General features: G+C 44.9%; 1 protein-coding gene across 3 annotated transcripts in view; it reads left to right on the forward strand.

Moving 5' to 3' along the window:
- The window catches only part of LOC138299642 (zinc finger and SCAN domain-containing protein 30-like), a 169,654-nt gene that overhangs the window by 39,198 nt on the left and 103,958 nt on the right, over positions 1–26,498 (forward strand). The window contains exon 2 of one of the 3 annotated variants that reach the window (XM_069238093.1): positions 25,304–25,472. The exons of the other annotated variants lie outside the window; for them this stretch is intronic. The gene's annotated coding sequence lies outside the window, so the exon portion shown is untranslated. The remainder of the gene's footprint in view (positions 1–25,303; positions 25,473–26,498) is intronic. 3 annotated transcript variants of the gene reach the window in all.

Genomic DNA, 26,498 nt, shown 5'->3' on the forward strand with positions numbered 1-26,498 from the left:
ATGGGATCATTTCACTGGTGGGGAGCTCTAGCCACCAGGGGCATTTGCAACAACCCTTCCCCCCACCCCCCCCCATCCAAAGCAGTGCAGTCACCGCAGAGCTGGTCCTCCTGGTTCCCTGTGCCAGCTCTCCTTCTAATCTTTGTTTCTTGGCGCAGAAAAATCTATGGCTTCCCCCAACAGGTCTTAGGGGGGGTCTAATGGGCCCAGCCTCACTGGCCCCTGTGGAGGCCCATTGGTGCAGGGGTCAGCTGGGCAGAGTCCTTGGTTCTGAGTGGGGTCCCAGGGTGTTTCTCCTACCAGTTTTCCATGGCAGACCCAGGATCCAGCAGCAAAGTGTAGAAAAATCCACAGGCAAGAGAGAGTCTCCCCCTTGTGCCAGAATTTTTAATGGGGAGAGGAAGGTTCCAGAAGTCAAATGTTCCTTGCCAGTAATTGGGTGCCGCATTATCTCTCCGCCCTTGTCCTAACCCTCCTGCACAGCATGCTGGGACAGTCCAAAATGGGTCATCCAGAAGCCACTGGTCACATCAGCTCCTGGGGTCTCAGCTCCACTACTGCCTGACATCACTGCAAGGGACGTGCACACTAGAATTTTAAAGGGAACCCCCCAATGGTTTGGCTCCAGTTGTCTGGGCACTGTCCTTTGTTCAGAGGGCTTGGGCAGGCCCATCCCTGGTACAGTGTGACAGCAGATTGATTGATACAGAGCATTCTGCCTGCCACTTTCCTCCTCAGGAGCTGGGAGAAGTACTGCTAATTGCTCCTTTTGTGTGAGGCAGCCTTTGTTCCTCCTGGTGGAGAGAAATTTAATTAACTTGGCACATTAGGGTGACAAAAAGCCTGACCCCGAGCTGAGCAAGGGAAATATGAAAACTGTGGATGACCCATAAGGAGTACAGATTTCATTGTAGGGGTTATGTAATTGTTTTTCCCCACAGAGGTTACACTCCATTTCAAGACGTCTGTGGTCTCTGCAGGCCAATGGGGAGTGAGACTGCACTCTAAGGCAGCTCTCTCCCTATGTTTATAATAGAGTATAATAGAGTGTCCCTATAAACAAAACAATAAATCACATAAAAGGTCTAGCCAAAGTCTATCCAAGGTGAATGACTAATCCTGCAGAGTCCCCATTGCGCCAGCCTGTGTGCAGTTACGGGGCTGTTTACAGCAGTGGTTTGCCATGTGCAGCCTGCACACTTGTGTGTACACATGTTCACGTGTAACCAGCTGAGTGCCCTTTCCACTTGCTGCATTTTAGTGGCCTTATCTTAGAAGGCTGGCTTTGGCAGTAAGTATACACAGTCTGTTTACCATGTCATTACAGTGGGTTCGCTGAAGATGCTTCAAAGGCATGCCCATCCAAGTTTGGCCCAGCCTGTGCTACTCCAATCCCCCCTGTGTTCTCTGCACTCCAAACCACAGCTGCCGATCAGCACCACATAGCACAAGGGGGTATTAGTTTGCGCCTCCTGCATGTTCTCTTGCACACTGCCACACTCGCTGCACACAACTATAGATACAACAGCACCCACCAACTGACTTTGTCACTCGCCAGCCACCAACTGTGCAACACCCTGCTCTCTTATGCATGCTACTCAACACTCGCTCACTTACCAAACATGCCACCCAAAGATGGGGCCTGCTGCATGAACACACATGTTCTTGCTGTTCCTCATCAAGACCAGACTGAATGCTAAATCGGCCTCCAACATTACTATAACCAACCCTCCTGGCTATAACATTGCAGTGCAGGACAGACAGCAGAAGCGTGGAGGTGGAATCACCATCATCTTTCAGGACGTATCAGCTGTATCACTTCCATATATGCATCTACCAGCAACATGGGGCACCTGCCTTTCAGTAGCCAACTTCAAATCACACCTACAGACGAACCTCTCATCCTAAACTCCAACGATTACATCTTCCTCGGAGGCCTGAACTGCACCTGTTCAAATACCCTGAGAACCTTGACCTCATCAAATGCGTGAAAGGACACAAGCACTCCGTCAGATGCCTCTTGGACTCAGTATTCACTTCCTTCAACATCATCTTGGTCAAAAAACCCATTCTGATCATGGGCATACCATGCCCATGTCAAGTTCAGCATTGCAGTTCACACAAACTCGGAACAACCACTGTCAGACCAGCCGAGCGAAACTGGAACAACATCCCAGAGGAAGACTGGACCACATTAAATTATGTCAAACCTGCCTATGCACAGCAAACACTGCAATAACCTACCTGGATCCGTGTACAACTGGATCGCTGCCTGAGCCAACACCCTGGCCCCTTCAAGCCCAGCAAAGCCATGAGACCCAACAAGTCAGTTGGTACATAAAGGAACAGACCAGCCGATCGGACCATCAAACGTGTTTGCAAAGTGCAACGACACCAAATACAACAGCAGCAAAGATGAGTGCCACTGTAAAAGATCATCATAATGGCCGTTTGCAACAGCATCACCCCTCACAGGACCACTGTAACAAGCTCTATCATTTCTTCTGCACCAAGATAGCCACCATATATAGCATCTTTGATGTGTAACCGGACCAGCAGACCTTGCAACTCGACTCCTTGTCACACCCAAGGAAACAACAGTGACAACCATCACCATGGACAAAACTACCACCACAAAGAAATACATCCACTCCAGGGCCCCTTTGGACCATTGCTCCCCCCATGCCTTCACCAGAGGACTTCAACCCATTAGCGAAGCACTCACCCCTTGTCATAACCTCTTTCTGAGGGCCACGGGGCACCAACGGTTACTGGGCCCTAGTGTGGTGATTGAGGCCTTTTACTCCTGATGTCCCGGGGCCCAACCTACTATGGATCATGAGTAACTGGGCCAAGTACCCCTTCTGCACTTGACTCTCAGTGGTAGCCATGGAGGAGGAGACCAAGGGGGGTGGGGGGAGTGTGAATACAGGTTTGTGAACACGACTCATAACTCAAAGAGCGCACAGCAGTGTCAATAAATCATTGTCCAGTCAGAGACTTCTTTTTTTTTATAATAAAAGAAGTAGTTTATTTCTAACTAAACATATTCAAACCAGTGGTACAGCATATATAAACAATAACACAATTTCCCTTGAGGTTGAGGCTGACGTGTTTTGCTGGAAAAGGCCTGCCCCATTTGCTCTTAATGTAATGTGGTAATGGTTATTCCCCATTCTCTGGTGGCTGTATCCAGGGAATCATCACTAGTAGCCCTTAACCCAAGAGCCCACTCCTATTCTTAGTAAAATAGTCAAAAATGTCTTGACACCGCACTGCCTTTAGCAACGAGTCTCCTGGTCCCTGATAGACAGTAACCAGTCTTAACCTGTCCAGCAGCGATGAAGAGTGCCGAGTTTCAGCAGTTCCCCTGTCCGCAGACATGCGCAGTGCTCTGATTCTGTTTGAAGAGTCTGCTGCAAGCTGGAGGCATGGACTCTCCTCTGAGCTTATGTAGCCGGCTCCAGTAGCGATTGGAGGTCCTCCTCCTGTACAGTAAGTTCTGTACTCCCCAACAAGGGGGAGGAGGTTTAATTCCGATGCTCCCTGTCGGGGTCCCAGTAATGTGGTGATGCACCCATGGCGTCATCCTCCGTTTCTGGGGGCATTTCAGGTTCATTCCTCACAATTCTCAGGTGACGGCCCAATCATTACAGCAGTCTAGATATCAACAGCCCTCCTGGCATAGGGAGTTGCAGCAACACTATGGCCAAAGGCACAGGCCCTCACTGCATGGTAGTCTGCACACCTCAGTCCTGCTCAAGAAAATAATTTTTCTCTACTGGGTGACCAACAGTGTGAGTATTTGTCTCTGCCCCCGCCTTAATCTTAATTTCCTTTTTGATACCAGTGCCTTATCACAGTCTCACTTTTGTATTTTGTAGAATTATTATTTTTGTGTGTCCTCCAAAATTGATGTATCCTCATGATGGCTCAGCAAATACCAAGGCTCGAAATGCCATTTACGCATCTTTGGCTGATTGGATATTAATAGTGATTCTGTTTTGTGTATGGTCTATTGTGGTGTTTCTTTTGTTTTCTTAGGATCACCTTGTTCTATTTGTTTTACACTATATATTGTGTGTACATTTGGATTAGTGTAATATGTGGAGCTAGTCTCAAATGTTTATTTGTTTTTTAATAATCATCTTTAGATTTTTTCATTATTTTGTGGTTTGATACTGTTTTTCAATTTGTATTCATTACTTATTATTTGTTCTACTGGAACTAATATGGTTAATAATAGTTTTAATTGCCCCAGGTTCTAGGTTTGCTCAGCAGCTTTTGTTGACTTATTACCACAGGGTAAGCAAGGCATTTAGTGGCTCGGGTAGGCCTCACTACCAGCAATGGACTGGCAAGGGTCACCTGAGGGTTCCTGAGGCCTGTTTCTAGACACTCTCCCGGTACGGGTCACACATTCAGCTGTCAGGGAACCATGGGCCAGATGTAGGAAGCCGTTTGCATGGTGCAAACTGCGAAAATCGCAGTTTGCGCCATGCAAACAGCATTATGCGATGCTCATTCACAATTTGCGAGTCGGTACTGACTCGCAAATTGTGAATGCGACTCGCAAATAGGAAGGGGTGTTCTCTTACTATTTGCAACTCTCATCGCAATGCAGAATTGCTTTGTGACCGCGAATGCGGTCACAAAGCAATTCGCAGTTACCACCAGTGTCACACTGGTGGTAACTCATTTGCAAAAGGGAAGGGGTCACCATGGGACCCCTTCCCCTTTGTGAATGTTGCCAAAAAGTTTTTTTCAGAGCAGGCAGTGGTCCAATGGACCACTGCCTACTCTGAAAAAACGAAACCAAATGGTTTCGTTATTTTTTTTTTATTTTGCAACTCGTTTTCCTTTAAGGAAAACGGGCTGCAAAATTAAAAAAAAACTGCTTTATTTAAAAAGCAGTCACAGACATGGAGGTCTGCTGACTTCAGCAGGCCACCATCCCTGTGAGTGCAGAGACTCGCTATGGGGTCGCAAAATGCGACCCACCTCATTAATATTTATGAGGTGGGTCTTTGCGACCCCATAGCGAGTCGCAGACGGTGTCTGAGACACCGTTCTGCATCCTATATTGCGACTCAGAAATTGCGAGTCGCACCGACTCGCAATTTCCGAGTCGCAATATCGGAAATTCGTACATCTGTCCCCATGTGCCTTAATGCCATGCCTCCCAGGCCAGATTCTTATGTTATGTTATCTGTATTTAACACCTGCAAGGGTGTCCAAGCATTTGTATTAGGTGTGAGAGGCTTGCACTGAAAGACTTACTGGAAGAGCCATATCTTCTGCTCCTTGTGGAATTCAAGAAAGGAGGAAGAGGCTCTGATGAGTTGAGGAAGTTCTTTGAAGTCTTTAGGAGCCAGTCTGTTTTTGTGGATGCCTTGGTGTGGTCTAGTGCGAGTCCGGCAGAGTAAAGGTGTTTGGAAGGTTACTGGTGCAGCCTTGTATATACATTTTCCATAGGAAACAAAGCAACAATTCATCAATAGTTCATATATCTAGAGGTACTCCTCTTTTCGTCTAAAATATTCAATCTTTATATATTGAGTCTTCATTAAGAATAAAACTGGTTTCATAAATTTCCAACAGATATAGCCAGCCAGCATGGGTTTTGAGGACCACCCCTTCATTGAGGCTGTAAATAAATACATACACTCGGAGAACAAATAAAAAATAACATTATGTCAATAAATCATTCTTCTTCTCTACATGCTCATCCCGCCCACACAAAATACAAACAAATATAATTGCTCAGCACAATTAGTCATACTTAATAATTTCCCATTATTGTGTAATAATGCAGGATTCTGGCATTTTAATCAATTTCACACTTAATCAATCTCCAACCTGCTCAGTTTTCTTCCAGCGAAAACGTGACCAAATCAGATTCATTGTACTTTAATTAACTTTCCCATTAGTCTCAGCATGGTCAGAAAAAACTAAGTACTAGGCTAAACACTCATCAACCAACACTATTACACTCAACCCTACTCAAAGACTCAGTGGTTTGACAGAGGGACTTTGGCAGCAAGAGTTTGGTGGTGTTTTACTAATCAGTGTGTCAGAGAAATTGTTGCACATTCGTTTAGCAAAACCTTTTTTCAAGTTGAATTTTTTTTTAGTACATTTTATTTTGAAAGCACACAGAAAATGTCCTGGGCATCTGTAGGAACATATATGTAGTTTGCAGAGTCCCTTCAGGCCTATTAAGGAGCAGTAGTGTAGGTGGGAAAAAATAAGTGCAGGGACTCAGTAAAATGAGCCATGTGTGTGCCCAGTGGGTATCTTGTCCGCTGTAGTACAATAGCCTATGGAATTTGAAATATTGCGGACAGGATACCAATTACGTTTGTGATGGAGTAACCACACCCCCAAACTCTAAATTAGGCCCATAATCACCCACTTAAGGAAATAGAAATGTCATCATATAGTGAAAGGGGGCAGATATAATTTTGTTAAATTATAGATCACCGGATGAAATGTTCATATTATTTTCATTGTTAGCGACATGCGTTAGGGCTGTCTTAATAATATTCTGTGTAGTTATTTCACATGCCCTAAGCTACGGGATGAGGCTGTTGAAATAAAATACTTTTAAGCATGTAGTGTCTTTTGTCCTAGTGAAGGTGTGATATAATAAAGCATAAAATTGGGTTTGAATTACAAATCTGTGTCTGACCCCCTTTTAGAACAGTTAGTAACCCAAAATGCAGAAACTATGTATTAAGTGTGGTTATTGGGACTACAATGTCCTTTTGTTTCACATACAAGCGTTGAGTGACTGAACTAAGTTCAGGCATCTGTGGATGTGAAAGCAAACCTTGTAGAGTTATCCAGAGTTTTGGTTAACACAACATTCTATGTTGGTGGATGTTGATTATGAAACTGACAATGGCATGGTTACTTCAGTTGATGGGCTTAGGGTGTGGTGATCATGATGTTGTTGAAGGATGTGAAGACGAGGCCTAGGATGTGTTTGGCAGCATGAGTGACGTCTGTGACACATTCGGTTAGTCCCAGGTTGCTGAGGCTGTCTACCAGTGTGCCTGGGTTAGGGTCAGTCTTCTAGATGGAAATTGAGGTCTCCTAGGAGGAAGAATGAGCAGGAGTTGAAGACTAGAGGAGTGCTGAAGTCCATAATGTTGCTCGTGAAATTGGTTTGGGCACCTGGGGGACAGAAGATCAGGTTTCCTCCCAGGGTAAGATATACTGTAATTGTAATTTGTATTTTAAAGTTAAACTACTCCATGTAGTTTGTTCAAGCTTCTGTGGATATGGTGTAGCTGAAAGTGGCCTTAAAAATTATTTTGATTCCTCTTCGGGCCAGTTGATCATGTCTGGCGATCAGTGCAGGATTTAATGAACTGCAACAAAATCAAAAAGCCAGCACGATATCAGTGTTCTGATAAGCTCTCTCTCTCTCTGTTCTTTTCAGGGCTCTGAAGGTAAACACGCAGAGAGAGGGGGGTCAGATCAGGAGGCAAAGTAAAGAAGAATATAGCTAGCAAAAAGGTGAAGCAGGACAAGAGGTACAGATCAGGGTAAAGAGGGAACACCAAGGTTCGGACTCTAAAACTCACTTCATAAAGAAGAAAGTGGCAGGACTTCCTAAGAAGTAGGAGTAGAGCACTTCCAGACAGCTCGGCAGATGTAACAATAGTGCATCAGACTCTCCAGAGTTTTCTGGCAGTGAGTCAACTTACGAGTTCATACAAGTTGAAAATCCAAATAAACATTTAAATGCTCCTGATAAGGATTACCACCTACGTATACAGATTAATACAGATATGCCATGCACTACTAAGCAATATTGTGGCTGCATCATACTAGCAGGAGATGATTGGTCTCCATTCTTAACCACCCTGAGGGGAGGAAGAAATAAGACTAGCTTTTTCTCCTATAGTACCTGATGATATTAGACAACATTACACCAGAGAGTGGACTCTTAGACAGGCTTAGGCCTTATACAGAAATTGAGCAGGGTGGGAAAGATACTCTATTCACAGGGCACAGGCTCAATACCTTATGAAGTCAGATGTTAACCGCAGTATAGAAACAGTATTACATCAGTTGCTATACCAGAGCAAAATAATGCCTTGTTTATCACCAATGAACAGTCATCTTTTTTCCCCCATCTCAAAACCAGATGGATCCTATGCTTATAGGCTGGCCTGGTTTATAGTGGGTAGCTGATGGTACTTACACCTTGGGCCAGGTCGAGTTATCCCTTATTAGTAGTATTCTACCAGCTTAGGCTTATAGAGGTAGCTATAGCAGAGCAGCTTAGGCTGAACTAGGAGACATGCAAAGCTCCTACTATACCACTTATATCATATAGCTCTATATCACAAGAAACCCACTACTCAGAGTTACTAAAAATAAAGGTACTTTATTTTAGTGACTGTAGGAGGCTGGCCTGGCTTATAGTGGGTACCTTGTGGTACTTACACCCTGTGCCAGGTCCAGTTATCCCTTATTAGTAGATTAGAGGTGTTCTAGCAGCTTAGGCTGATAGAGGTAGCTATAGCAGAGCAGCTTAGGCTGAACTAGGAGACATGCACATCTCCTACTATACCACTTATATCACTTAGCACTATATCATAAGAAAACACAATACTCGAGTTACAAAAAATAAAGGTACTTTATTTTAGTGACAATATGCCAAACGTATCTCAGAGGATATACTCCCTTAGGAGGTAAGTAATATACACAAAATATACACACACAAACCAAAATCAGGTAGGTAACAGTTAGAAAAGTAGTGCAAACACTGTAGAACACAATAGAATGCAATAGGGAAAAATAGGCATGGGGCAACACAAACCATATACTCCAAAAGTAGAATGCGAACCACAAATGGACCCCAGGCCTAGTGTAGCGTGTAGAGGGTCACTGGGAGTGTAAGAAAACACTAAGTGTGTCCAAGATACCCCACCCCAAGACCCTGAAAAGTAGGAGTAAATTTACTCTACTACCCCAGAAAGACTGTAAAGTTGAGATTGGGGATTCTGCAACTGACTGTAAAGCACTGAAGACTGATTCCTGGACCTGTAAAGGAAGGGGACAAAGTCTAAGAGTCACGCAAGTGTCCGGGGGGGCAGGAGCCCACTAAACCCCAGATGAAGCTGCAAAAGGGCTGTCTCCGGGTGGAAGAAGCCGAAGATTCTGCAACGACAGAAGGTGCCAGGAACTTTTCCTTTGGTCAGAAGATGTCCCACGAAATGCTGGAGGATGCAGAGTTGTGTCCACGCAGAAAGACCCCAAACAAGCCTTGCTAGCTGCAAGAGTCGCAGTTCAGGTTTTTGGGTGCTGCCAGGGCCCAGGAAGGACCAGGCGGTCGCCCCTTGGAGGAGGAGACAGAGGGGGCGCTCAGCAACACGGAGAGCCCACTTAGAAGCAGGCGGCACCCGCAGAAGCACCTGAAGAGGAGCTTAGAAGATCTGAGGATGGTGGTTGACTCAGCAACACAAAAGAAGGTCCCACGGAGCCAGAAGTCAACTCAGCGAGTTGGGCAATGCAGGACGGAGTGCTGGGGACCTAAGCTAGGCTGTGCACGAAGGAATCCTTTCAAGAGTGCACAGAAGCCCCAGAAGCTGCAGTTCACGCAGTACATAGGATTACTGTCTGGCGTGGGGAGGCAGGGACTTACCTCCACCAAACTTGGACAGAAGGACCACTGGACTGTGGAAGACACTTGTACCCAGCTCCTGTGTTCCAGGGACCACGCTCGTCGAGATGAGAGGGGACCAGAGGACCAGTGAGCAGAAGTTTTGTGGAAGACTCCATCAACCCACAGAAGATTTCTTTGGAATTTCCAGTGCATGGTGAAGGCAGACAGCCATCGGAGCATGCACCACCAGGAAGCAGTTGAGAAAGCCGGCAAGATTAGGCGCTACAATGTTGCTGGTAGTCTTCTTGCTACTTTGTTGCGGTTATGCAGGCGTCCTGGAGCAGTCAGCGGTCGATCCTTGGCAGAAGTCAAAGAGAGAAGTGCAGAGGAACTCTGGTGAGCTCTTGCATTTGGAATCTGAAAAGAAACCCACAGGAGAGATCCTAAATAGCCCTCAGAGGAGGATTGGCTACAGAGAGAGGCAAGCACCTATCAGGAGGGGTCTCTGACATCACCTGCTGGCACTGGCCACTCAGAGGCCTCCAGAGTGCCCTCAAACCTCTGGATTCAAGATGGCGCAGAGGTATGGGACACACTGGAGGAGCTCTGTGATGGACAGGGGAGTGGTCACTCCCCTTTCCTTTGTCCAGTTGCGTGCCAGAGCAGGGACTGGGCGTTCCCTAAACCGGTGTAGACTGGTTTATGCAAGGAGGGCACCATCTGAGCCCTTCAAAGCATTTCCAGAAGCTGGGAGAGGCTACCCCTCCCCAGCCTTTAACACCTATTTCCAAAGGGAGAGGGTGTAACACCCTCTCTCAGAGGAAACTTTTTGTTCTGCCTTCCTGGGACTGGGCTGCCCAGACCCCAGGAGGGCAGAAACCTGTCTGAGGGTTGGCAGCAGCTGCACGGAAAATCCCAGAGAGCTAGTCTGGCAGTAACCGGGCTCTATGCTGGAGACCCGGGGATGCATGGAATTGTCACCCCAATACCAGAATGGTATTGGGGTGACAATTCCGTGATCCTAGACATGTTACTTGGCCATGTTCAGAGTTACCATATTGACCTATATGTAGTGCACGCATGTAATGGTGTCCCCGCACTCACAAAGTCCGGGGAAATTGCCCTGAACGATGTGGGGGCACCTCGGCTAGTGCCAGGGTGCCCTCACACTTAGTAACCTTGCACCTAACCTTCACCAAGTGAGGGTTAGACATACAGGTGGCTTATAAGTTACTTAAGTGCAGTGTAAAATGGCTGTGAAATAACGTGGACGTTACTTCAAGCAGGCTGCAGTGGCAGGCCTGTGTAAGAATTGTCTGAGCTCCCTATGGGTGGCAAAAGAAATGCTGCAGCCCATAGGGATCTCCTGGAACCCCAATACCCTGGGTACCTAGGTACCATATACTAGGGAATTACAAGGGTGTTCCAGTGTGCCAATGAGAATTGGTAAAATTAGTCACTAGCCTGCAGTGACAATTTTAAAAGCAGAGAGAGCATAAACACTGAGGTTCTGGTAAGCAGAGCCTCAGTGATACAGTTAGGCACCACACAGGGTACACATACAGGGCATACTACTTTATGAGCACTGGGGTCCTGGCTAGCAGGATCCCAGTGACACAGGCAAAAACAACGATACACACAAGTAAAAATGGGGGTAACATCCCTGGCAAGATGGTACTTTCCTACACAGACTACCTGCCTTAGATTCAGAACTATCAAAGACCTTAAAAACCCTCCATATCAAATGTTAATACAATATTCTTCACTAATTGGCAGTCACAAATAAACATCCCTGAATCTGAAATAAATTACATGATTCAGAATGGATCCTATAATTTCTCCCTGTTACCCTTGGAGGTTTAGCCCTATGACACTATGGGCCTGATTCTAACTTTGGAGGACGGTGTTAAACCGTCCCAAAAGTGGCGGATATACCACCTACCGTATTACGAGTTCCATAGGATATAATGGACTCGTAATACGGTAGGAGGTATATCCGCCACTTTTGGGACGGTTTAACACCGTCCTCCAAAGTTAGAATCAGGCCCTAATGCATGTATGTTTTGTTTCCTTTCTATCTCCCTGGTCCAAAAGTTAATCGCCTAGATCTAAGATATATCAATTGCATACCTATAGTTCTTACCACCTACAGTGTAGGCAAGCAGCACCGGTAATGGTTAGCACATTCCTCTTTTCGGGCTGTGAAGCAGCATTTGTCCCTAATTAAAGAAAACATGGATTTTTAGGATTTTCTCTTGGGTCCACGACCTACTAGAAATAAACAGTTTATAGTGATAGAGGTACATGCCATCTATAATGAATGGAACAAATAGGAAGGAAAATATTCCAAAGAACAAATTTGATGCCTGGGTTGAGCAGGGTCCTATCGGTTACTCCGATTTTTGCCGTCCCCACGCACCATAAACTGTTGATTAATGATCTTCATTTAATGTTAACCAACACTATGTGATTACAGTTTTTAAAACAATACAGTCCTGCGGAAGACGTTATACCGCCAACTCAGCATTTAATCAAAAGTGTTCCTTGGCCTAGTATTGTTATTAGAGCATGGTTTCTGAAGAATATAGCTAATTAGTTGTAGTGTTTCTTCAAAAAGAAGTCCCTTTGACTGCTTCTCAGAGACTTACCTTACAGACAGCCAAAACATCTAAAGAAGTTCAGAGGCTGTTAGAGGCACAATACCCAACTCACTTTGCTTATATCGTCCATATAAACACATCTACAACTGGTATTGTGCACTTTAAGGACATTGGTTCTAGAATGGTGACCGGATTTAAAGCTGTGTTCGGACTGATGCCATCATTTTTTCATTCTTTATTCTCCAGTCTTTTTTGAGAATTTCCTACATCCTACCATTTTTCTGCTCATCGGCTGTTGTACTGTTGTCTTTATCGCGATCAAACAAGGATATAGACAACATGGAGTACACCGATCCAGTTGAGCAAAAGTGCTGAGAAACCCTAGCACGCTATCTAGGACATGCTTGGCTTTCCAAACTGAGTGAAAACTGAATGTTTTCTTTTTGTAAAATGGATGCTCTGTAAGTGTAACCTGTCATCTGGTGTATGAACTGTCCATCTGAAATTATATTGGATGTGGATCTTGGAGAGTAGTTCTCGTCTCTGCATGACATGACATCAGGTGTCAGTAGTTCTTCAGTCTTCATTCACCAAGCATCAGGCATAATCTTCTTTTCTTTCAGTTGTTTCCTCTCAGGTCAAAGTATATTCTGAGGAGGTAGTGGTGAACTGGTAGTCTTTATCCTGTCCACTAGCCGTTGATAGAACAATTCACTATGGTCAATCCTACCGTTACCTAGCATCCAACCTCTTTTTTCTGGACTTTTTCTCTAAGTTTATTGCAATCCTTCCCATGAACCCTGAAACAAGGGAGCTTCTGCCATTTTCCACCTGAAACTGCTTTACCACTTGCCTAGCTACTCAGCTATGGAAATGAGCAGTCCTTGCCTCTTTCAGTGCTAGAACTGCTTTGTCCTTCTGCTGCGTCCATAAGGTCTGTAATGGCCCTGGGAATGTATACAACATTTTCTGACAGCCCCTTTTGGTGTTTCCAAGTCAAACGAATAACTGTAAATGCAGCTTATTGTTCTGCCAGCTGTTCCTGTCACCCTTCCAGATGTCTAATAGTGCTAAGTAGCCATTTGATGACAACAACCATGCTTTCCTGGGCTCAAAGACCAAGCCATTGCCACCCAGAAGAAGGTGATTATTAATGACCAGGCAAGAGTGTGTATTGGGCTTCTGGCGCAGGTCTGAGAGGAAAATTAATTTCTTGAATTTCAGTTCGTTTTATCAATGTTCTACTTTATCCATTGATATAAGATTGATGAAATTAAGTGAAGCAACTTGCAATCATTTCTGTAGCACTTTCCCAGGTGCATATGTGAAATAATGACTGTAATATGCAGATACGGAATAATGATTGTAATTCTATCCAGGCTTGTTCCTGAAAAATGCAGCTTTACTGAATGTTAATAACACCATTTGGATAATTGTTCACTATCAGAACATACTATACTAGTTTGTAGTATGCCATATTTGTATATATTATGTGGGCTTACAATATGGGTGTGAATTAGCTAACATAAAAATTGTTTTTTAAGGTCGAGCCTACGAGTTCATCTCGCTAGCACACGTGTCCCGCCTGCGAGACTCTGTTGTGTACAGTAAAGGGCTTGGAGCCTGCTTGTCACTTACCATTTGTTGGCTTGTGTGGCGCTCTTCTTTACATCCTCAAAATTTGTCACTGCAGGCCAAGCATAATTTTCGGTCCTCTGTGTAGAGCAGGGACCAAACACTCATTGATTCAACTTAATCAGTGCCCGTCTGCTGCTCCCGACGTGACTGAGGTACTATTTTGTAATTTTTTTTTTTTTTTATTGCTGACTTTCTTTTATTTTGCCAAGTCGTCTTTCTTCACTTTGCACTTGTTTTCTTTTGGTTTTCCTTGTGGACGCTGTTCTTAAAGATGATGATTATCTTGTTCTAAATATTGCAAATCAATTTTTTTTCTTTATTATGTGTATTTTTTTAAATGATGCTTTAACACATAATCATGCAGTACATCCCAATCCACCCCACTCCAATGTAAACCACTGACCCCAGTCCAATCCAGTCCACTCCAACCCACCATACTCCAATCCTCTCAAACCATCTCAGTCTAATATGTCCCGCAGCAGTTCGCCCCACTCCCATCCAAAACAATCTGCCCCACTCTAAAGCAAAACAGTCTGCCCCACACCAATCCAAGAAAATCTGCCCCACTCCAATCTGTCCCAATCCAAAATAATCTGCCCTACTGCAATCTACTACTCTCCAATACAAAATAATCTGCCCTAATCCTGTCTGCCTCACTCGAGTCTGCCAAACTTTAATCCAAAATGATCTGCCCCACTCCAGTCGCCACACTCCAATGTGCCCAACTCCAATCAAAAGCAATCTGTCCCACTCGAATCCACCCCACTCTAGTCTTATCTCACTCCAATCCAAAACAATCTACATCACTCTAATCCACTCCAGTCTGCCCCACTCCAATGCAAAAAATTTGTCCTACTGCAATCGCCCCAGTCCAATCTGCCCCACTTCTGTTCAAAACAATACACCCCTCTCCAATCCACCTTGCCCCAGTCCAATCCACCTCACTCCCATCCAATAAACCCCACTCTAATCCAGTCCACCCCACTCCAATCCACTTGCTCCATACCTTCTCCAATATGCCTCATTCCAATCCAAAGCAACCTACTCTACTCTAGCATGCCTGCTCCAATCCAGAACAATATGTCCCACCACAATCCGCCTCACTTTAATCTGCCCCACTCCAATCCAAAACAATCTGCCCCACTCCTATCCAAAACAATCTGCCCCACTCCAATCCATTTCAGTATGCCCCACTCAAAACTGTCCCACTACATCCTACCCACTCCAATCCCAAACAGCCCACTTCAATCCAAATCATTTTGACCCACTCCAATGCACCCCAATCCAATCCACCCCAGTCTAATCTACCCCACTCCACCCCAATTTGGCCCTCTCCAATCCACCGCCATTTAACCCACTACAATCCAGTCCATGCCACTCCAATCCAATCCACCCTAATCCAGCCCGGTTCAACCTACCCCACTCCAGTTTTATACACCTCACCCAATTCAATCCACCCCAGTCCACTTAGTCTGATCCACCCCACTCCAGTCAGATACACCCCACTCCAACCGACCCATTCCAGTCCACCCCTCTCACCTCCAATCCATCCTACCCCACTTAAATCTAATGAACCCTGCTCCAATCCAACCTGCCCTACTCCAATCCTGCCCATCCAAAACCACCCACTCCCATCAGGGCCACTGCTACCCAATCCCCCTCACTCCAATACAGTCCACCCACACCACCCAAATCCATCCTATTCCAATACAATCCTCCCCACTCCAGAACAATCCTGAACCCATTAATCCACCCTCCTCCAGTCTAACCCACCCCTCTTCAAACCACCTTAATCTATGCCACTTCAATCCAGCCCACCCCTCTCCAGTTCGTCCACCCCACACCAATCCAATCCACCCCACTCTTATTTTCTGCTGTTGCAGTTCTATATAGTTAAAGGTATTGGAGGGCTTTACATGAGAACCAGTTACATTACACAAGTAGGCATTTGTTTTTTTGGTAGGTACTGGGAGATTAAATGATTTGCTCAGAATCACAGGCTCTTGAGCCAACGCTGAGACTAGAACCTGATTCCCCAGCTCCAAAGTCATCAGCTCTGGCTGTTATACCACGTCCTCTCCCCAATCCACCTTACTCCAATACAATCCACCCAACTCCAGACCAATCCACTCCAGTCCACCACACCCCATCCCACCCCACCCCACTCCAATTCACCCCAATACAATCCACCCCTCCCCAATCCGATCCACCCACCCCTTTCCAATCTATCTCAGTCCAATCCACCACACTCAAGCCAATCCACCCAGTCCCACCCTAATCCACTGCACTCCACCCCAATTCCATCCCACCCCACCCTAATCCACCCCCTCAATCCAATACATCCCACTCAGTCCAATCCACCCCACCCCACCCCAATCAGATTCACCTCACTCCAGTCCACCCCACTCTAATCTACCTCACTCAAATCCAATTCACCCGACACCAATCCAGTCCACCTCACCCTAGTGCAATCCACCCCACTCCAATCCATCCCACTCCAATCCAATTCACCCTACACCAATCCAGTCCACCTCACCCTAGTGCAATCCACCCCACTCCAATCCACCCATTCCAATCCATCACCTTCAATCCACCCCACCCCAATCTACCCCATCCCATTTTACTTCACCCCACTCTACTTCAATCCATCCCACCTCATCCAATCCCAGTTAAGTCCACCCTACGCCAGTCCAATCTATCCAGCCTAACCCAAACCAACCCACCCCACGCCAGTCCAATCCACTTCACTCCAATCCACCCCACCACAATCCAACCCACCCCAGTTCAATCCACAACATTCCAATCCGATCCAACCACCCTACTCAATGCAATCCACCTCAATCCAATCCAATCCCAACACACACCAATCCAATCCACCCCATCCCATTCCAACCGACCCCAATCCAATCCAGTCCACCCCAATGCAGTCCACAACACCAGACCCTAATCCAATCCAACCCAGTCCAATCCATTCCACCCCAGTCCAGCCACCCCACTCCACCCCACTCACAAATCCACCACACTCTACCCCAATCCAATCCACCCATCCCCATCCCAGTCCAGACCTCCCTACTTCATTTCACTCCACCCCACTACAGTCAAATCCACCCACTGCAATCCAGTGAATCCAGTCCAACCAACTCCAGTTTACCCCACTCCAGTCCAATCTAATCCAGCCCACTCCCATTTCCCCACCACTCCAATCCAAACCACCTATCCCAGTCCAGTCTAATCCACCTCAATCCAATCCACCTCACCCCATTTCAATCCCCAATACCAATCCACACCTTATCCACTCAGTCCGTTCCACTCTATCCCAATCCAATCCATCCCACTACCTCAGTCTACTCTAACCCACTCCACTCCACCCCACTCCACTCTGACATTCTTGTCACTGAACCACTGAACTCTTATCCCATGTATGACCCTCTACTCCCCCACTGCACTCCACTCCACTAACTTTTAGCCATGCTGAACAGCAGCCACACTGGTGTACTACATGGCAAAACACAATAGCTCCTGTATACGTGAGACCTATTGACTTTGCCAATGCTTGTTATATGGTGTAGGCACATTTTCCTACTGTGTGTCAATACAATGCTTTTTAACAGCATCTGAGTAAGAGCCACAGTGGTGCTCCCTGAACCCAGAACCACAGTGGTGCTCCCTCACTGAAACCATATATTTTTGTCATATAGATCGTATAAATTCAGAGAGCAGTCCGTATATAACATTTATCTTCCATGTCACACTAATGCAGTTTCTGTGCCAATTTATAGTGGCCTTACTGGAAAGTTAAATACACCAATTGTGAGAAACAGCTTTCGGGACAGAACACCCACACTGTGGAACTGAATAACAGTGTCCCAATGAACGAAATCAAAATACCAGGAGCATCACATGCATTAAAAGGCAAAAGAAATCCTAGGTGGCCAAGCAGAAAATGATGATTTTCTTCAGAAAGTAAAAGTTCCTCCATTATCATAATAAAAGAGTACAGGGCAGACCCCATGGGACAATAAACATGCTCTGCCAGTTATTTTGTGGGGAGTAGTGGTAAAAGGTATCAGCAGACTCACATTTATGAAGGTAAGGTGCTCATGCACAAAGCGGTTCTGAGGTCGCAATGGTTAAATCAAAGCCTTTGCGAAAGCATAATGTCATATTTAAATGTAGAAAACTCAAATTTTGATTCACGTTACCAAATCAAAGTTTGCAGAATATGGAAGGGGTGTTTTAAAAGACATCCCTTCTAAATATCGATTTCTTACCATTTTTACCATTTTACCATTAAGTCAAAGTAGGTGGTAACCAATTGCAAAGGTAAAGGCTTCCCCAGGGAAACGTAGCAAAATCAGTGCCTTGCTAAACTCTAAACCCTGATATGATATGAACTTTGGTTTAATCTGAGAGGCCATTATCAGAATTTTTCCATAATAAGGAAACTGTCATATATGTTTTTTACCTCACTGCATGGCGCAAAAAGGGACAAGTTGATTTTTGAGCAAGCTGTCCTTTAGACAATTACATATTGCGAGAAAGTAGCCTCTTTCTAGCATGGTTACCCCTACTTTTGGCCTGTTTGTCAGTGTGTTTTTACTGTCTCACTGGGATCCTGCTAGCCAGGACCCCAGTGTTCATAGTTTGTGGCCCAATTTGTGTGTTGTCAGTATGCCTAACTTTGTCACTGAAGTTCTGCTAACCAGAACTCCAGTGCTTATGCTCTCTCTACTTACCAAATTAGTCACTATAGTCTAGTGACTTCATATTCCAATTCCAATTGGCACACTGGACCCCCCCCCCCTTATAAGTCCCTAGTATATGGTACCTAGGTATCCAGGGCATTGGGGTTCTAGGAGATCCTTATGGGCTGCAGCATTTCTTTCGCCACCCATAAAGAGCTCAGACAAGCCTTTCTTCAGGACTGCCACTGCAGCCTGAGTAAAATAGTGCCCACACTATTTTACAGCTTTTTTCACTGCACTTAAGTAACTTATAAGTCACCTATATGTCTAACCTTCATTTACTGAAGGCTAGGGGCAAAGTTACTAAGTGTGAGGGCACCCTTGCATAAGCAAGGTGCCCCTATGCTGTCCAGGGCCAATTCCCCAGACTTCGTGAGTGCGGGGATACCGTTACACATGTGCACTACATATATGTCAATACATATATGTAGCTTCACAATGGTAACTCCGAATATGGCCATGTGAGGTGTTCAAGATCATAGAATTGTCCCCCCATTTCAAATCTGGTATTGGGGGGCCAATCCCGTGCACCCTGGGGGCTCTACCGTGGACCCCCAGTACTGCCAAACCAGCTCTCTGAGGTTTCTGCTGCAGCCCCAGCTGCTGCCACCTCACAGACAGGTTTCTGCCCTCCTGGGGACAGATCAGCTCAATACCAGAAAGGCAGAACAATTCATTTCCTTTGGGAGGAGGGTGTTACAGCCTCTCCCTTTTGGAAATAGGTGTTACAGGCTTGGGAGGGGTAGCCTCCCAGGGCCTCTGGAAATGTTTTGAAGGGCACAGATGGTGCCCTCCTTGCATAAACCAGTCTACACCGGTTCAGGGACCCCAATCCCTGCTCTGGTGTGAAACTGGACAAAGGAAAGGGGAGTGACCACTCCCCTGTCCATCACCACCCCAGGGGTGGTGACAGAGCTCCTCCAGTAAGTCCCTGGCGCTACCCATCTTGGATTCCAAGGTGTGGGGACACTCTGGAGGCCTCTGAGTGGCCAGTGCCAGCAGGTGACGTCCGAGACCCCTCCTGATAGGTGCATACCTGGGTAGGTAGCCAATCTCCCTTCAGGGCTATTTAGGATCTCTCCTCTGGGTGTTTCCTCAGATTCAGCTTGGAAGACTCCTTCAGGAATCCTCTGCATTCTCTGCTTCAGCTTCTGACCATTGTATCAACCGCAGACTGCTCCAGGAACCGCTGTAACTGCAACAAAGTATCCAGAAGTGCTCCTGTGACCTTCAACTTTAGCTCCAGCCAGCATTTGCAACAGTTTCCAAGGTGTGCACGCTCTGAGAACCGCCTGTCTTCATCCTGCACCAGAAGAACCGAAGGAATCTCCTGTGGAGTGACGGATTCACTTCCCTGCTTCTGCAGGCACCCTTCTGCGATGACGACCGGTACTCTGGGACTCCTCTCCTGACAACGAGCTTGCTCCCTGGAACACAGGTGGTGGACAAACATGACTCAGATTGTCCTAAGGTCCAGCTGTCGAAATTTGGTGGAGGTAAGAACTTGCCTCTCAATGCTGCAACAGTACCCCTGTGCATTGTGTCGTCTCCAGCTCCTTGGGCTTCTGTGCACTTCTTCCAAGAATCCTTCGTGCACACTGTAGCCCAGGTCCCCAGCATCCTGCGACGCACAACTCGCTGAGTTGTTCTCCGGCGGCGGGGGACCTTCCTTTGTTGTGCTGCGACGACCCCAATTTTCATCTTCTTTGTCCCTGTGTCCTGGGACTCCTGAAGGTGCTGCCTGGTATTCTGTGGGCTCTCCACAGTGCTGAGAGCCCCCTCTGTCTCCTCAGTCGGAGTTGAGATCCCCAGGCCCCTCCTGGGTCCAGGCAGCACCACTTTGGCACAAACCGCGAACTTGCGTGAACCAAGGCTTGTTGGCGGAATCCAGTGGCGCAAACAGCCTGCATCCAACAACTTGACGTGGGACATCTCCTGCACCATGCAGGAACCCACAGCCATCTTCTTTGATGCTCTTCTGTACTCTTCTTACCGGAGAATCCACTTTTGCACCATGTTCTAGGTTGGCAGGGGCTCCTGTCCTTCATGCAATCTTCTGCGACTTCTGGACTTGGTCTCCTCTCTTCACAGGTCTTCAGGTCCAGGAATCCACCAGTGGTTGATTGCAGTCTTGCTTGGTTCTTGCAAAATCTCTTATCAGGACTTGTAGTGTCCTGAGGAAACTTGCAGTACTTTACTCCTACTTTCCTGTGCTCTGGTGTTGGGTACATTACTTACCTTGGCGTTTTCTGACACTCCCAGCACCCCTCTACACACTACACTTTCCTAGGGAGGAATTTGTGATACACATTGCACTTTCTTAGTATATGGTTTGGGTTGCCCCAGGCCCATTGCAATCTATTGCATTTTCTACTGTTTGCAGTATTCTATGACTGTTTAATTACCTGATTTTGGTTACTTATGTATATATTGTGTATAATACTTACCTCCAGAAGGAGTATTGCTTCTAAGATATTTTTGGCTTTGTGTCACTAAAGTAATGTACCTTTATTTTTCGTAACACTGAGTATTGTCTTTTATTGTGTATAAGTACTGTGTAACTATAGTGGTATTGCAGGAGCGTTACATGTCTCCTAGTTCAGCCTAAGCTGCTCTGCTACAGCTACCTCTAGACAGCTTAAGCTGCTAGAACACTGCCTACATTTCACTAATAAGGGACAACTGGACCTGGTAAAGGTGTAAGCACCTTAGGTACCCACTAGAAACCAGGCCAGCCTCCTACATATATTTTATAAAAGTGAACCCCAAAATGATGGAATAATACAAAAAAGTCTTGTAGGTTGATGAACACAGTTCAGTACCTCCGTTATTTGAAGCTAGGTTATCTACACCTGTGGTGTTTGATGCACTAAAGAGAGCACTGAGAAGTTCTGCAAAGTTACTAGGAAATTGAGTCTCTAGCAGACGTGCTGTGCCTGCCGTAGATAGTGCTTTGTAGTGGTGAAAATATTAAGATGCTGAACTTAGAGACACTTATTTCTGTGTTAGAATAGAGACTAGTTTGTTATTTTTATGAAGGTGCAACAGGGTAAGAGTGATTTTGGTCAAAAGGGAATATCAGAACCCCTAATGGGACACATAAAAATTACACTTCACATTTGACATCCATCTGAAGAGTAATCAGATAAACATAATCTTGACGTACCCACACAACATGAATAATTAATTCTAAAAACAATATAGTACCTGGCCTCTGTGAGTGCATGGAATTACGGAATGGGAGAAGTGGGTGCATTAATTGCAAAGTTAAACCAAGTTTGACAAAGTCACAAGACTATGAAGAGTGATTAGGCCTCACAACAAAGAATGTCCTAAAGCATTTGTGCATGAAGAGGTAATAAGAATGGGGCCCCCATTGGTCAAACAGTGGGACTACAAAGTAAGACCACATCTGTCTAGGAGATGGGTATTAAGAATAGGTTTATACCAACCCACATAATTTATTAGTCTAAAATACTGATAGTAAGAATATTGTCCCATGTACGAAACACATGTTAGAATTATTCGCTGGAGAAGATGTTGTTTTCTATTTGGTGGGTGGAAAGTACATTGTGTCCTTTCTGGATAGGTGTTTCTATTGCGGGATAAGATTTATGGAGCAAAGAACCTCATTAAGGAGGACCTGAGGTACCCGTTGAAAATGGAGGGCTTGTAGGGCCCAGCGAACCTAGGAGAGTGTACATGCTTAGACTTATTCTTGGAGAAAGACTCTCAAGCTTATTACAAGAATTTTGAGAGATGATGTAAGTATAGATACAGAATAGATTGGTTTAGACAGTGCTTCTACATTATTGTCTGTAGATTAGAAAGTGCTATACAATGACTCAGCGTATTTATAGCCTGATTCACATGTTGATCTATTTCAGACAAACGTGAATGCTACTTTCCCAGCGGAAGCTCTCTTTTGTTGAAGCAAAGCATATATCAGAAGTGATGGAGTCCTGCATCTTCCTGGCAGGAGCTGCACCTAAAAAAAGAAAATCTTTTTAATTTCCTATCATTTGCAAGTGCTTTTTAAGAGAATGATCGTTAGATCTTGAGAATCACATTTGCTATGATTTACTACCACTATATTTAGCAAAGTTGACAAAGGAGTATCTGGGATCTCATCTGTTGGCTAATTGACCAGAACTCTTAGATAAAAATTGAAGAGCTTGCTTGCTTGTCTCCACTGGCCCTAAAGACGTGCCCTATGTTGTATATGACAATGTTTTAAATGTGCCATTCTTACGGATGTATTTATTTCATCAATACTTTAATCTTTGCACAATTTCCAATGTTGGAAGTGGGTTTAATTATTTTGTGGTGCTTGCAGGATTGTCAGATCCATAATAAAAGAAAATTCAGTAACTTTCTTTGTTGAATAGTGGCAGTAAGGTGTATTAATGGAGGATAACGAGACACTGTAAATAATTTGTCAGGACTCTTAATCTAACATGATTAGGTTTTCCAATGGTAGCATTCCAGTAATAGTAACCCCTTCTAAAAAGAACTCAAGGAATTGAGTTAAGTATATGGCATTGTGAGGTGCAACCAGAAAAGTTGGCAACAGATGTGGATCCTGCAGACACAAATAAGCAAATTAATTGTATCTATAATCAATATCAAAATACACCAAATCTTCTTATAGTTGTTAATATAGACATATGAGTCTTTATTGTTGCATATGTGTTGAGGTCACTCGATCACTTTTTGCCTGAGTTAATGTCCCATCGATGGGGAATTTGACTGGTGTGATAGTGTCACCCAGAAAAATGTGCAGAACATGTGGTATTTGAAATATTTGCTTTGGACCAAACATTTGATATGGGACTTTATCCCAAAAGATCTCACTGTAAAGTGGATATGCTGGGAATTACCAAACTTTGAGAAGTTGAGTATGGATGGAACTTTTCTGGAAGACCGTGCCAATGCACTATCATCATGGTGATGACCAGCACAGTAATTCACAAAATTAACAATGTGCCGAATGTTGCGACCTGCATGCAATACTATGTTGGGTGGATGTACTTGAGATGCTCCTACCTAAAATGGTAATTCATGTGCGCTATATAATGGTTTAAGCTGTTGCACCTGTCTGGAGCAAGTTACTCCTATTGTGATGTAACCGTTTGTGCAGTAGGTAATGGTTTAGGTACAGGGCTCCGATCTTGTTTAGGAAAAAGCTGGAGATGATTTCAGCTTTTGATAGAATAATTCCAAAATAGGGAGAAAACATACATGGCTAATATAGATGTACTTAGGCATCGATGGGGGGCCACTGAACAGAATTGGTCACACAATGCTTTTAGATGTGAACAACCACTACCTTTCAGTTCTTCTTATTACCGTCATCAGAGGCAATATAATGGTGTGTGTGTCTTCTACTTCAAGAACAGGAAGGGTGGGTTAGCATGAAAGTCAACATAGTGTGTTTTTGCAAATCTTCTCCATGACCAATTTGCCTAGTTTCTGGAGCCACCCTCCAGCAGCTTTAGTTTCTGAACTTCAGTCTGGAGAGCACTTGAGTGTTGAAAGTCTAACTCTCCTTTCTTGAAGGATCTGTATTTATTCCACTTGTGAATCAGGCTGTGACTCCACTTATCAATAGAACAGAAGACTCGGCACAAGCATGAGAATACCAAACACTATCTCATATGGTGTGCATTTTATAATCCACTGTTTGTCACGTTATTGAGTGTTCAAAGGGCCACATATAGGTTGTGGTACAAGGAAAACCATGTACACAATACCATAATTATTAAGCCTTGTCTAAGCATACCGTGGACTTATTCAACCCTTCTGTTCAATTGTAGGTGGAAAAGGTGCGAAAATAGCAGACTGACTTCTAAAACATAATAGCAGGGGTACTAGTGTGGTGAACATTGGACATTGTTTTACATTGAAAGGTTAACATTACTCCCATCACTCCTAGGCACTGCAAGACTTTTATGGCTGCTTCAAAAGTTGCAGTTTTTTATGACCATACCCAAAGGAACCGATCACACGAATAGACCACATCCAGTAATTTTACTGGTTGGCAGACAGCAAAGGTCAGATGATTTCAAGATAGACAATATCAGAGGTTACTGTGATATGCTAAAAGTGTGGGACTGGGCCTCAGAAAGGTAGAAGACTTTATTTGTCGATGAATAGTACACTATTGGTAAATTGTTGCAATAAATGAGGCCAGAGGGACCACAAACCCCTAGATTACAAAAAGCAAATCAAAGTAAATGGTGGCTCCCATATTCCTTTAGCAAAACAAAAGGATGATGGACAGAGTTCTGAAACATTTCAAACACTCACCTCCCGTCACCGATCTGGGTTAAATCCATTGTTCTTATGCTCACCATGCCACCCCAGTACGGACCCAGCCATGTGCAAATCAGTCTTTATGGTCCCCATGGGAACCTTCCAGCCCGAACTGCCAGGCCAGGTCATCCTTGAACCGGAAAGAAGCATCCTGGGAACCAGTTTGGGGGTATCACACCTCATCAGCCAAGCTAGCCTGAATCCAGTGGCACAGTGAGCAAGAAACCCACTTCTGGATATACCCTGGCCACATAGGGTGACTTTAGCAACACAAAAGGATGATGGACGGAGTGCTGAAACTTTTCAAACACACACCCATAGTCACAGACCTGGGATAAATCCATTGTCTTCTGTTGTTAATGCTGTAATTCCCTTCCCTGCAGGGTGCTGGGGGAGACTGGAGAGGCAAACGCCTGATTGACCCCTCACAGTATGGAAAACATCTACAAACAATATTGGTTTCTAGTGGATGCTGCTACCCTGAAAAAAGTTTGCCTGTTCAGTATTTGATTTCTGCACATGGATCACTGCCCAGCCAAGATCCCCGAACAGGTATCCTTTGTATTGATGCACTGTTGTATCACTTCTGACCCGGAAGGTTGCTTAGAGGGGGAGATCACCACCATATGTAGCTCACAAGTCTTACCAGTCTCCAGTGGTCTTCCCTTAGATCGGTGACATTGGCATGCCTGCACAGAGTTGGCGGGGTGATAAGGAAGCACTTCTGCATCAGTCCCCTGATGGGGGCATAAACGATGAAAGACTCCACTGCAAGCACCGGAGGTTTCCCTGCAACCCACGGTGATCATGTCATGCTCAAGTCCTCCGCACTTAAGAGGTAATGCAGAGGACATGAACATAGCATTTGCTGCATTAAAGAGATTAAACATTGTGAGAATGGCATTGTATATTTCCTAGAAATATTTGCTGCCAGGAGATGTTTTATGTTTTTTACATACTAAATTTGTGTTAAGCCTGTTACTGTGAACATTCTGAAGTATGTGTGTGTTGGAGTTCAGATTACCATAGCACAATACCAGACAGCATAAACTGTCTGGTTTGACCACTAGGAAAAGAAGGTTGTTGTTGAGTATTGGGTGATATTACTCCCTTATATTGTAATTTTGGCAGGACTGATTTTATACCACACTTAGCTGTTGTCTTCAGAGGATTTTGAGCCCATTGTCTTGCATATTTTTCCCTATTATCCTAAGGTACCATAGGAGAGAACACTTCAAGTATTAATCCCTCCCAAGGTTGTGTGCCATTTACAAAAGTTGGATGCCAGTCATCCTCAGCCAGATTGATGTCACAGAACTTCATAAATTAGATCAGAAAACAACCTTTATGATGTCTAATATGTCACCCTCTACGTGAATGTTTACATTCAAATGCTGGTCTGGCATTTTACTGTAACCATATGTAAGTCTATCACAGACCAATTTACACTCTTTACTCTCTCTTTTGTCCACTGCGGAAACTTAATGCATTTTCCCATTCCCATTAGGGTGGGCAGTATCTGTGTCTCTTCATATTTCAAGCCACCTCATTTCTTTCCAATGATGGACACTTTTTCTA

This window comes from Pleurodeles waltl, chromosome 6 (assembly GCF_031143425.1).
Source record: "Pleurodeles waltl isolate 20211129_DDA chromosome 6, aPleWal1.hap1.20221129, whole genome shotgun sequence".
In the NCBI taxonomy this organism is placed as follows: domain Eukaryota; kingdom Metazoa; phylum Chordata; class Amphibia; order Caudata; family Salamandridae; genus Pleurodeles; species Pleurodeles waltl.